The sequence below is a fragment of the Mus musculus genome, chromosome 6 (genome assembly GCF_000001635.26).
Source record: "Mus musculus strain C57BL/6J chromosome 6, GRCm38.p6 C57BL/6J".
Lineage (NCBI taxonomy): Eukaryota > Metazoa > Chordata > Mammalia > Rodentia > Muridae > Mus > Mus musculus.
Genome location: NC_000072.6, coordinates 137,275,052 through 137,287,630, shown reverse-complemented (window position 1 = coordinate 137,287,630; position 12,579 = coordinate 137,275,052). Strand labels below are relative to the sequence as shown.

General features: G+C 42.8%; 1 protein-coding gene across 2 annotated transcripts in view; it reads right to left on the bottom strand.

Annotated features, from left to right (window-relative positions):
- The window catches only part of Ptpro (protein tyrosine phosphatase, receptor type, O), a 212,336-nt gene that overhangs the window by 177,004 nt on the left and 22,753 nt on the right, over window positions 1–12,579 (bottom strand). The window lies entirely within an intron of this gene.

The following is a 12,579-nucleotide window of genomic DNA, read 5'->3' as shown; positions in this document are numbered from 1 at the left end:
ATCATTAACTTTCAAAAGCTCACTGTACAATGGAAAAAATATAATGCCTTAAAATGTCTCGGCTGAAAGCATCTTAGCCTACAGGGTCAGCTTTTCTATGTCAGAAAGAGGGGCTTTGTGTGATTTACCTATTGAGAACATGTAACTCAGATACTCATTTTTTAAAGATAAGTATCATATTGCAGTTTATGTTACTTCTGGGTTAGGGTGTTCTTTCTGGTGTGTTGGCTTACAGTACCTAGTTTATAGTTCTTGAGTCTTTTGAAATGAACTCTTACATAGAATAAAGGGAAAATAATAAGACATAACCTGAATTAGTGCTGTGTGAACATCAAATGTTTACTGGCTTATCTATAAAAACCCTGACAGAAAAAGTAAATCTAACATAAAACAATAGTCATAGAAGGAATATTTGAAAATATTTAGGAGTAAATGAGCTTGTTAAGCTAGAATTACATTGCACTCATAAAATTAGAAGTAATGGTGGATAAGTGATTAAAAATATAACAGATGGTGAAAGTGTAGAGTCCAACATGGAGCTCTACAGCTTCAGACTATCCATCATAATTGCATACAAATTCATTAAGATGGATAAACTTTATTGAGCTGGCCTCGCTGTGTGATTTTTTTATTTGATAGTTATTTACAGTAAAGTTTTAATTAATAAAACATAAAAGCAAAGATAAAGCCAATCTTGGCATCCATCTCTGACATAGTTGGCCAGAAGGATGAATATTGGGGTCAATGTCCAATTCCCTAAAGAATTTCTAGCCAGGTTCCATCCCCTTTTGCAGAGGTGTCTTAGTTGACCCTAAATCCAGAGCCCTAGATGATGGCCAGGGATGCCTCAAAAGCCCCCACAGTGGATGCATGTCAGTGTGGGTGTCAGCAACAGTAATTCTCCCGTGTGACTCAAGGGTATTTTGTACCAACAGGCTTTTGTTTCACAGAAGCTCAGTATGGGGATGGAGATAGGGAAGGGGATGTTGCTCTCCTCTGTGGCTTAGGACCGAGCTGGTTTTGTGATTCTACCTTCTGACTGTGACATGTTCTCCATCTGCAGTGTGCTGTCCAATCTGCCTACTTGTACCTACGCCACGCCACATTTCTCTACTTCTGTTTTGAATAGAACAGCTTATGAAAATCTATCTGAAAAATCACATTAGGTTAATTTTAAAGTCCTTCTTCCATTAATTTGATGGAGGGCCACATACATGTGGATATGCACGCACATGCACGTGTGCACATGGATAGCACTGAGTGCCAGGGTCCTTTCTCACGTCTCACATTTTAATCCTGGCTGTGCCTCTCATTGGCCTGAAACTGAATAACATTGGCTAGGCTCAATGTCCAGCAAGCTGCAGAAATCTCCCTGTCTCTATTTTCTCATTGCTGGGACTCTAACTGAGCTTCCAAACCTAACTTTTTTAAAAATTGTGGACCCTGGGGGTTAAGTTCAAGCCCATGTAATGCAAATGCTCTAACCAAGTAGGTCATCTCCTCAGGCTCACCAGTAACGAACAAGGACCACCATATGGCTAACAACATAGCGGGGCATCCGTCTAATGACAAAACATGAAGAGATCTTTAAAAAAATGCATCCATCCGTTCATTCTCTGCTCTATTCAACAAAAGCAAATATTCTGCTAGATACACTAAGTACTTGGTAATATTTCTCTGACAGATCAGGATGAGAGCTTTCAGTGGCAAACTCAAGATTCATGAGCAGATTATATGCTAATGACCTTTGACCAAGTAAACACCACTGAGGTATATTGAATATATATATATAGATAGATATAGATGATATAGATATAGATATAGATATAGATATAGATATAGATATAGATATAGATATAGATATAGATATAGATATAGATATAGATATAGATATAGATATAGATATAGATATAGATATAGATATAGATATAGATATAGATATAGATATATAGATAAAGATATGTTAAATTCTAGGACTATGTTCTGGGTTTCTAAAACAAATGATTCCTGAACTATTGGTTGAGTGTCACAACTTTCTCCCAGTGGTATACATTTTGGACATACATGTATAGGTTAATATACATGTATAAGTTCTCTATGTATGTATATATGGCAAGGTTCGCTGGTTCATACAGGTTACTTTGAAAGGATTTGTATTTATTATTTTTATTTATGTGTATATGTGTGGTTCTATATGAGTGAATGTCATATATGTGTTATCCCTACAGAGGCCATGACAGGGCATCAGCTTCCCTGGAGCTGTGCTGATAGATGTGTGAGCTGCCCAATGTAGGACTGGGGAACAAACTTGGGTCCTCGAAAGAACAGCACATGCTCTTAACTGCTGAGCCACCTGTCCACCTCCAACCTTACTTCCTATTGTCAATCTTTCATAATATTTGGAAGACAGAACTTGAAACATAATTTCATTTTTCCTTGTCATGGTCTTCAATATAATTGTACTTCACTTGTGTTCTTTTAGCATGGCTACACAGAATGTGATTTTATATATTTAAAATGTATCTCCATGCTACAATGGGAGATATTCAAATCTTTCATCGAAGATCAGAATCTTATTCTAATAAGGTCTCATCTAAGATCAGGAATCATATTCTATTCTGTGGTAAGAGGGGACAGGGATACAGCTCTGTGGTATCACCCTTAGAAATCAGCAGGTTGAGGAGTTCATTTAATCTTTTAGGGTCCTTGAGGGCCCTGAGGCTAAACTGTGATTCATAGATTTAATAAAGAATTTTAGAACTAGCCAGGATGAAGCAGAGTTGGAGATTTTGTTGGGAGCAGAAGTAGAGGTAGGTGCTCAGCAAGAAAGGCAAACCCTGAAGGAGATTGCAAGCCCATAGGAACAACAATATCAACTATCCAGACCCCTCAGAGCTCCCAGGGACTAAACCACCAACCAAAGAGTACACATGGAGGCATGGCTCCAGATACATATGTAACAGAGGATGGCCTTATCTGACATTAATGGGAGGGGAGGCCCTTGGTCCTGTGGAGGCTTGATTCCCCAGTGTAGGGGGATGCTAGAGCAGTGAGGCGGGAGTGGGTGAGTGGGTGGAAGAGCACCCTCATAGAGGGAAAGGGGATGGGGAGAGGTATGGGATGAGGGGTTTGCGGAGGGATAACTGAGTAGCGGAATATCATTTGAATTGTAAACAAAATGAAATAAAAATAAAAAGGCAAACCTCAAGTGTGAGCATTGGCTATTCAGGGGCAGGGCGGATTCACATTAGTCATAAACAGCATTTGGGCAGCTCTCTGGTCCTGTCAAACATTTGCTAAGAGGTAAAATCATCATCACCATCCTCCTCCTCCTCCTCGTTCCTCCTCCTCCTCCTTCCTCCTCCTCCTTCTTCCTTCATCCTCCTCCTCCTCCTTCTCCTCCTCCTTCCCTCTTCCCTCTTCCTTTCTTCTTCCTCCTTCCTCCTTCTTCCTTCTTCCTTCTTCCTCCTTCCTCCTTCCTCCTTCCTCCTTCCTCCTTCCTCCTTCTCCTCTCTCCTCTCTCCTCTCTCTCCCTCTCTCTCTCTCTCTCTCTCTCTCTCTCTCTCTCTCTCTCTCTCTCTCTCTCCCCCTCTCTCTCTCTCTCTCTCTGATTGTAGTAAGACAGTAATGTGGCTTTGGAGGTGAGTTAGATGAGATTTTACTCTGATGAGGTAAAACCAGGAGCCAGTAGCGCCACACAAGGCGTGTAATACACGTCTTTTCTCTCTAAGTGGGGTTTCTGACGAGGATCTTAGAAAACTTTCAGATGTATTGCCAAGAAAGACGAAAATCTTTAAGCAGTTGTTATTGTGCTGAAATTCATTTTGCGAGAGGACCCAACCAAACTCCTACACAAGGGACTCCGTTCCTTCTCCTGGCCACGATCTCCCTCCTCTTTCCATCCTGAGCCATTAGCACCTGCTGTTTGTGCTGAGGATTTGTGGAAAAGCGAAACAGAAAACTCATATTTGATAGTATAGTTATGAATAACTTATTTACATGGGTTGACTGTAACAAGGAATAGATTCTCCTCTACTGCAGTACATCTTGGCTAGAGTTTTTCCTCTTTCCTTCTCCCAGCTACACTTTATCTCCCCCTCCCCAGATCCACCCCCTCCATTTCGTCTTCAGAAAGCAGCAGGTCTTCAAAAGATGGCAGCCTAATCGGAAAGAACAAGACACAGTAAGACAAGGAAAAAAGCCTTCATATTGAGGCTGAAAAGGACAACCCGACAGGAGGAAAAGTGTCCCAAGAGTAGGCAGGCAAAACAGTCAGAGGTACACTCACTCTGTTAGTTAGGAGCCCCACAAAAACATCAAGTTGACACCTACACACATAGCGTATATACAGAGAACCTGGGGCAAATCCACGCATACATTATCTTTTCAGGAGAATCTTAAATGATAAAGAAGAAAAGAAACAAACAAACACTTAGAGAGGTGAAGGCCATTCAAGACACCGGCACAAAGAACATCAGGGAACTTCTAAATAAGAAGGATATGCAACAAGTTTTAGGAACTCTTTGTGACTTGTGATTGTCACTGTGATTGGTACAACGGTGGAGGGGCTGGTAGGAGACAAGATTTAAAAAGTAGACATGTAAACTTTTTGAAATAAAAAGAAAGGTTCTTCAGTTATACTGAGTACAAATTCAACATTACACACACACAAAAAAATTTAAATAAAATTTATCTCTGTTCCAGAAAGTCAAAATATCAAAGGAGAAAAACAGATTCATTGGCAAAGCAGTCAAAATATTCATGGAGTAAATATAGAAAGGATGTTAGAAATCAAATAGATAATAAGGACTTTAAATATGCCTGAATAAATAGAAACATATTTCTGTATTAATGCATAGATGAAGATCAATATTGATATACATATTAATTATTCTTCCTCTTTCAACTCTATGCAATAAAATACAACTGACTTTTCATGGTCTCTGAAGTAAAATATATACTGTCTGGGAAACAACAGGTTAAGTGGTCTCAAAAATACGGGGTGATTTATACCTCCCTATATCAAACATCCCTTGGGAGACAGCTCAGTTCCAACTGTCCCTTTATATCGCAGAATTAGATCAAATTGTACATGCAGCATAAATTCAATGCTGAGTGTGCAAATCTGTAAAGTCTATATACCATGGCCGTTTGTATCTCAGCCTGTCAAACATACCAGACAGGAGGAAACAACAGCGAGTCGAGAATACTTTGGGGTTTGGGGAGACTTATGAACACTAAGCTTAGTGTCCCTGGCAGATGTAACTAAAAGCCACCAGAAGGTCTGGCCACGAGGAACATTCCACACAGACTTGGGAATATCTGTACCTGGCACTTGCAATGTCTGTTCACGTTTGATCAGCAACATCTGTTACGTGAAGACAGATAGGTAGCAGGAAGCCTACAGCATCCAGATGGCCGCGGCAGATTTGTGTTCTGTCCTTGCTTTTATGTTGTGAGAGTTTGGGCAATTCATTTAGCATTGAGTTTCTTCATTTGTGTGTTTTGAAGCTAGACTAGAGCATCTCTAGGACCAGGGGCTGACTGTGCAGAGCTGCACTGGGAAGGGACACAGGTTTGCCTCTGAGGTCTGCCTGAACTACACAGACGCTTGAAGGTCATCCACGGCCACAGGGATGGAGTTGCCTATAGTCACCTCACCCAGTGAAGGGACCATGGATGTAGGAATGGACGGCCAGCTCATCTTCCTTTGTGCAAAGCACACCCACAGCGAACATCTGCTGTTTTTAAAATATTATGTTAATGTTCATATCTGTTGGGTTTAAACCACCCCACAGACTGAAAGAATCAGTCAAGTTTCTGAACACATTGTGCAGGGGGAACTAAGGCAGGAAGCATGGAAAAGAATCCCTGGAGTGCAGTCTAACACAATCACCCACAGCCATCAGTTGCTGGAGAGTGACAGAGAGTGACAATGACAGGGTACTTTGGCACACAGTCATTAGAGATGGAGAGGCACAGATTCAACCAGCCATTCTATGACTAGTGAATTTCCTCAGCAGAGCTGCTCAGTAAATGCATGCAATACCCTGTGTGCGTACTGTGAATGACTCGAGGCAGCAGGACCTTGTTATAGTCTGTACAAGCCAGTGTTCACATCCCAGGCACTGCACACAACTGTCACCAAGGTGACAGCTGTTCTCATGGCCATGAGTGCAGATGGATAAATGGCAAAATCAAGGCAATGAGGCCAGGAAGCTGAGGACTATGCTCAGGTCAGCACTGACCTTGACACCTAGACATTCATAGCCACGCCCCTCTCATTACCTGCTAAGATCCTGCAGAAAGGGATACATGAGAATTAACGAGCTGATTGAAATGTAATCACCAAGGTAATAAACAAAACCATAAATAAATGGTTTTCAGTAAGTACCCCCACGTAAGCTTCAAACAGTGATTATCCTGTTTCTGCCTCAGAGAGAAATGAATTAATGTTCAGAGGGCTTAAGGGCTTTTCACAGTGTCAATCAATATGAACTTGTTTCACTAGAAAACCTGATCTGAACCAGTTAATGGTCAAAGAGCAAAGGGGAAGAGGAAGTGAGTGGGTCCAAATAAATACCCACCTGTAGCTGTCTCCTCCTTCTTCTGCTCCTCCTCTTCCTCTTCCTCCATCTCCTTCTCTCCCTCCCCCTCCTTCTTCTCTTTTCCTCCTTCTTCTCCTTTTCTTCTTTCTCCTCCTCTTCTTATTTTTCCTCCTCTTTCCCCTCCTTTTCTTCTTCCTCTCCCTCCTCCTCTTCTCCCTCCTCCTCTTCTCCCTCCTCCTCTTCTCCCTCCTCCTCCTCCTCCTCCTCCTCCTCCTCCCTGCTCCTCCTCTTCTTGCACTCCCACTATCTCCTGGAATAAACACTCTGAGTAGTAGGCTGGAGGGGCCAGAGCTGCCATTCCTCCCTGCATATTAGCAAACCCAAAACCTTTAATTGGTAGTTTCCTTTAATTCTTGTCCTTAGCAAGAATTGTTGTTGTTGTTGTTGTTGTTGCTGTTGTTTTGAGACACAGTCACTATGTAACTTTCTATGTAGACCAGGCTGGACTCAGACTCATAGAGATCCCCCTGTCTCTGCTTCTTGAGTGAATTAAAACCATGCACCATCACACCCAGCATTTCCCTTTATTCTTAATAGTGCACTTGGAATAAAATTAAAATTGGAGATGCTTTTGAATAGAATGGAGAGGTAAGCTATGAGAAGGGACTGAATCCTTTGTGTGTGGCGAGGGAGGGCTGTGTGTACCGTACATGTGTGTGACTGTATGAACATGTATGTGCAGGTCAGAATAGAACGTCAGTCTGGAACTGGAGACAGGTGTCTCACTCACGCCACGTTGCTGGCTCTTGAGATCTGTTTGTCTCTCCCTTCTCCCAAGCAATGCTGCTCCCATAGGCAAGCTTAGGCAGATCCTCAAATGGCCAGGCCAGGCCTTCAGTCAAGCAAAGGCTTTTACCCTCTGAGCCTTTTCCCCTTATCGAGAAAGAACCTGACTGCTGAAAGTAACTCTAAAACTTTCCCTTTGAATGGATAAAATATGACCTCATCCAGGGGCCAATTAACAGTTACTCAAATGTGCCATGATTTCACCAGATAGCAACCGAGACTGTCAATCAGGTTTCCCTTGGCTAACTGAAATTCTGGATTTTAATTTTGTTTTGGTCACTGTTAACATCTATAAAACTTGACACTGTAAAAACATAAAATAAAATAAAGTAAAAGGCTACTTATTAATTCAGAGAGCCTCTGAGCCTCGTTTGCTTCTTTCCCGTAACAGTCTTAGGCAAGGCTCCAGTCACAACGTACGCCTGTCATTTTCTGTAATTAAAAGTACACAGTCATATTTATGCATTCTGCCTCCTAGCAGCTGCAGTGAGATTAACTGTGAATAAAGAAAACATTTTGACACAGTTAATTATACGGCAGTTCTCCTGTGCGAGCAAATACCAGCTACCTCCTTGCATGTGGAGTGGTTCTCTGCTATCTTACCTCCACACCATCTTCTGAATGGCCGCAAAGTGCTTTGTTTTACACCTATAAGGAGTTTGCACCCCCAAACCCTAGCTCTATAAAAGCTAAACATATATAGTAACTTTGTAAGCATATGTATAGCATGTTATCAAGGTACAAGGGGAAAGGCTTTATTGGGGAGAACAAAGTTTAAACCATTTTTTAAAAAATTGGCACTTGAGAAGGAAAGGGGGAACAGAATTCAGGTTCGTCTTTACAAGGCGTTAGAAAGTACAACTAGATTCCTACATCTCTTGTTTTGTGAGTAAAAGCCGTGTTTGGGGGGCAGGGTTTCACTGCGCACTGGATTTACACGCTACACAAGCGAGGGAGTTGGAGTCGAGGCTTTATCTCAGTACACAAGATGGCCATGACCATGGAGGTGAGAGAGCCAAGGACACCAGGATACTGCCTGTTATGAAGCCTGAACCAACCTGTGACTAAGGATAAAGGTCATTTTTGCTCACTGTGCTCAGAGCTTTATAGAAGAGAATTGGGGTGGAACTGGAGACTCAACTCATCTCACAACCTCTCAAAGGAGAGCCTGAGAGGAACTGGGGGGACATTGCCCTTGGGAACCCCAGCTCCCTTAATTACTAACTCCGCCTCCATCCTTGGCACTCCCCTCCAGTTCCTCCCCTTTCTCCTCCTCTCCCCTCTCCTGCAGTATGTCACTGCTCAGAATCTCAACTACAACACAAACACCCATCAGCACAGACTGATTCTGATCTGGCGCTCCGAATGCTGGACCTGTGGAGCCTACAAGTCAAAGGAGAGACACTGTGGTTTGGGGAGAGCCCTTTATTAAATTCCTTTAAAATAAACATTAAGGTATTGAACTTTGCCCAGTGGTTAGGAGAGCTGGCTTTTTCACTCATAGCAGTGAGGAGCGTTCACTATGTCCCACGTGTTAAACGAGTGTCCTCTCGCAGAGATGTTGTGAGTGCTCGCTAAGACAGTGCTCACCAGGTGCTTATTACAGCATCAAGCCCTGCTTAAATGGGTCCTCTCATAAAGCTCAGCGTGAGATAAATACGCCCCTTCAGAAAGAAGAAAAGGAACCTTTCTTACCATCCCTGCTGTAAAATAGATGCCTAATGGTTCTCTTAGAGGAGTGCAGATACCATCGTCAACTTTATGACATTTGTGGGGAGTGGGGATGAGGGAGCGCACTTCCACCGCTTGATCCATTGTTGCATGGGAATGGTAGTGATAAGGTAATGTCTAAAAAACAAGTTATTATAAGTGAGAAAGCAGGTTGCTAATATTACCAGAACCTATGTCATGCTGAAAGTCAATCATTTGTTCACTAAAAGAAACCCCTAGGAAATAAATAAGGGGCATTTATCCCTCACACACATGTGTTTTCTGGATGTTGCTGAGGGAAATATGCCCTACAGAGAAACCATTTAGATACAGTATGGACTTGTCCAAGGGCTGAATAATAGCAACTAAGCCTGAGTGGATAAAGTCATCTTTCTAATTTATCAAGACGGAGTCACATCCCTTATCTTTAGGGTGGACTGAGAAGTAGGTTGTCACAATTTATCCTGGGCCTTCACCCCATGGAAGAATCACACCCCCTATGTCACCGTTCTTAGTGTGCACTTCTGCCAAGGTAGTTTCTATAGCCTCCCACTGTGTACAGTTCATAACTCCCTCTTGTGCTGAGATTTGGGGGGCAGTGATGTGTTGCTGGCTGCTGGCTCGAGGAGCGAGGGCTGTAACCCACTCAAGCTGTCACCTGATCCATTACCACGGTTGCACGCTGGGTCGGACACCACCAGGATGCCTCACTGGACAAGAGCCAAGGGCCAAGATAATTGGATTCCCTCTCAAAGTGCATCAAAGCACATCGACAAAGAGGGTCCCCACGGGCTTCTGCTTTTGCTATAAGCAGCAGAGACGAGAGATGCATGTGCTGAACTCTAATCCTCCTGCTCACCTCTCTCGCGTACAGAGCGCCACAATCAGTCACAGACAATGTGTCTCCTCGAAGGTTACTTATTATGTAGAACTCCAGTATGCATACATCAGGGGAAACGTGATGTGTTATAAAAACTGGGCAGAGGGTGTATCTTCACAGTGAATGGAAAAAAGAAAGGATTTTATTTTGCTGTTCAATCTCTGGAAAGGTTATACATCATTAGAGATACAATCCAAACAAAAACCAATTTCAAAACGAAAATAATTTTCTATCATAGTGGGAAAAGCTACTAAGGATGACTAAATCCAACTTCATAAATCTCTTTTCTTCTCCATTGTCTCTCTGTGTCTCTCTGTCACTGTCTCTCTGTGTCTCTGTGTCTCTCTGTCTCTGTCTCTCTTTCTCTCTCTCACACAGAGAGAGAGAGCGAGAGAGAGATAGAAAGAGAGAGAGACAAAGAGATTTTTTTGTTTTTCAAATATCTCTTCTCTCCTTTCTCTTAGCTTTGTTATATTTTACATTTTTCCACGCAGTAGGAGAATGACGTGAACAGCTGACACTTTTGGTAGCCTTTTCTCTCCCTCTTTCTAAGGGCGAGTTTCTGACCCCATTAATCTCAGAAATAGAATGCAACATTTTCTGTCCCTGGTTTCGTCTGCCTGCTACTAGACCAGTTTCTGTGTCCTAGATTTAATATGCTGATTAGCCAGCCTGCCTGGGAACACCATGGAAAGGAAAAAGAGTCTCATGATTCCTCTAGAGAAGAATAGAAGGTATGGGTATAAAATAGTGCCAGGATGTATGTGCTTTGTGGAAATTAAATCTTGGACTTGAGAACTTTGTGGCTTGTCACAGTGTTTGAAAGATACCACTTGCTTTCCTTCCCAGGATGGTTATAAAGTCAAGCTGTTAGACCCCAGAGACCATTGCAGACTGGTAGAAAAGTATTTTGCCACATTTTTTAAAATCTAGAAGCTGCCAAGTTCTCAGCTTCTCCAAGTACCTCACAGAGTTGATTTTATGTGAGGAGACCGATCTTCCAGTACTTTCACAAGTTTCTGCTTTGCCTTTTGAGGCCAAGACAGAGGGGTTGGGGAAGAAGATGTAAAACCAAGCGCTCTTCCTCTAAAGGGGGATGCGACTCTGAGATTGTCATAGAGAGAAAGGAACGCCAGACCTCCAGGCTTGCCAGACCAATTCTGCCCTCAGCCACATGTCTGTGGCTTCCATTGCTATCAATGGGACTTGTGTGTGCATGTGAACTGAAGACAAAAGTTGGCTGTGTATAAATAGCTCTGCAACCGTGCACGTCTCTTCTTGTGTGTTTGGGACAACAGAGGCAGTCTTGTGCGGCTGGAGGCTATTTCTCCATCTAGTAAAATGTAGATGGGCAGTTGCAAGAAATCTTGTAGTAGAATATTTGATGGTGATTATTGAGGGGACCAGGAGCAGTATTTGGCTAAACTCCTCTCGTTTTCCAAGAGCAAATCCAAGGCAGATTTAAGGAGGCCTCCTAGCCCCGGCCTGCCATTCCATTGGCTGAACTGCCCATTGCTGCTTGACTTGAGTGATATGTAGCTAGCTGGTAGGGTGGTCATTCAATATGCTAATTTTGGGGTTAACAAGTATGTCTTAAACAAAGAGTTTATATTCCAGATGGCTGCTCACCCAACAGAGCTACCTGACATGGTGGGCCCTCTGTGAACTCTGACCCCATCAATCAGGTTGCAGGTCACCCTTGATTTCACCACTGTGAAGTCCCTTTACCACTTTAAACACATTGATAGATTCCACACTTATACTTGGGCATTTTTTATTCTTCCCAATAAAAAGGGTCTTGAGATATCAGGTGGTTAGCAAGCAGAAATGCTTGGCATTCGGCCACGCTCCTAGTCTTCCAGCTAACATACTGGCATCAAGTTCTGTCATCTTCTTATAGAGCCTCAGATGAGGTATTCCTTCAAATCATAGGTCAGGGTGAAGTCTTGTTATCCACTAGAACAGGAGACTTCAAGCCAGGCATGGTACTGTGCACAAATAAGTGTAGTATGAAGAGGGGAAGGCATGAGTATGGAGAACTTGGGACCAGCCTGAGGTGCACAGTGAGACTCTGTCAGAAAGGAAAGAAGGAAGGAAGGAAGGAAAGAAGGAAGGAAGAAAGGAAGGAAGGAAGGAAGGAAGGAAGGAGGGAGGGAGGGAGGGAGGGAGGGAGGGAGGGAGGGAGGGAGGGAGGAATTTCTCTAAGTTACATCTGAGATAATCTAGGCTATCAAACTCTGAAAGCTGCCTATGTTATTATTAATAACATTCTCTCCTGTGCACTTAAGTTCTGTATCAGTTTTCTATTATCTCTGCAGATGTAATGACTTTAACAGCGTGAGTTTGTTATCTTGCAGTTGTAGGCATCCAAAGTTGGATGTGGTTCCCACTGGGATAGAAGAAAGATGTCACAGGGATGTGTTGCTTTCTGCAGCTCAAGGGGAGCATCCTTTTGCTCATCCAGGGTGATGGCAGAATACAGGCCCTAGCAGTTGTAAGACCAAGGACCCCATTTCTCATAGGCGGCATCTAGACTCTAGAGACTGTCCACCTCTGTGGGATCACGATCCCTTCCTCTAATTTTCAAAGCAGGTC